General features: G+C 30.7%; 1 non-coding gene across 1 annotated transcript; it reads right to left on the bottom strand.

The window, feature by feature from the left end:
* Nucleotides 1–413: 413 nt before the first annotated feature.
* On the bottom strand, nucleotides 414–487 carry TRNAN-GUU (transfer RNA asparagine (anticodon GUU)). The gene has a single exon. It is a non-coding gene; the product is annotated as a tRNA-Asn (tRNA).
* Between the last annotated feature and the right edge of the window lie 779 nt (nucleotides 488–1,266).

Genomic DNA, 1,266 nt, shown 5'->3' with positions numbered 1-1,266 from the left:
TATTACTAGTGTACAAAATAAGAGTAGAAATTTTCAACTGAAATCTTGAAAGCAGTTCTACTGACGTTCATGAAACCAAACGAACTAAACGACCAAAATTCATAATTGTCTGGAATGGAACGAACTTCCTGTCATATATAATGTATTCCACGTTTGGAAGTTTTCGTTCACCATACAAAACCAGTGATAACTGTGAAAGGGGGGCTTAGAAATAATGGCGGTTTGTTAGACGTTGATTGCTGAAGTCGATTTCTTTACAGAGCATCATTATTGATCGAATATGAAGGGAGGGAAAACATTCCGTTATGATAGAAGCAAGAAAACGAGGTACAAATTAATTACGGCAGAAGCAAATGATTACAGCGGAACGAAGCTGTCTGGAGAGATGGAAAAGTTTGAAAAGTTTATGTCTCCGCTAGAAGGAGGGCTTGAACCTCCGACCTTGTGGTTAACAGCCACACGCTCTAACCAACTGAGCTATTCCAGCTGCACCGTTTCATTCCAACTAAAAGAATTTCAAACTATGATTTTTTAATATATTTTTGAATGCCCTTTTTGGTGTATTTCAATTAAGTAATCCAATTGTATAAATATCATTTTATATTTTAGTATATTACACTTCAAAGATTTAAAAACACTTTGACAAAACTGAAAATCATAATAATTTCTTCTCGTCAAAATCTTATTTCCGAAGCTTTCTATTTATCTATTTATAACTATTTCTTAAGAAGCTTAACGCACGTCAATATAATTTTCTCTAGTCTAAAATTTTGTTTAATTAGGTAAAAAATAAAAGAAATACAAAGTATATTTTACATGATTTCTTCAATAATGATATTTCAAATATGATATCTTTTATAAATATTTGTTGGAAAAAAATCATTCACAGTGTACTTGTATGTTCTAAATTTAATAATAACTATGAGCTTCTCTCCCTTAAATTGCATTGAAGGAGGACTTTGTTTTGCAATAGTGCTTATGAAATTAATCTCTATTTCTCATTATACTCTATCCTCAAATTATGTGTTGGGTTGCCTTGATTAATCATTATGAGACATTTTCATCTTTCATTATTCTATCAAATAATGGCTCTTGAGATAACCTTGTTTTTTAAAAAATGTTAATCCTCATCTTTCATATGACTCTATCTCCAAATTACAACTCTCTAGACAACTTCTTAGATCTACGACTACTCATTATTTATAAATATGATTTTGATGAAATTTTTGTTTCTTCGAGTCACCTTGTGGAAAACACCTTTACTAT

This window comes from Cupressus sempervirens, chromosome 8 (genome assembly GCF_028749045.1).
Source record: "Cupressus sempervirens isolate cs-2001-9-10 chromosome 8, ASM2874904v1, whole genome shotgun sequence".
Classification (NCBI taxonomy): Eukaryota; Viridiplantae; Streptophyta; class Pinopsida; order Cupressales; family Cupressaceae; genus Cupressus; species Cupressus sempervirens.
Note: the sequence above shows the minus strand (reverse complement) of the source record. Positions and strands in the feature narration are given on the sequence as shown.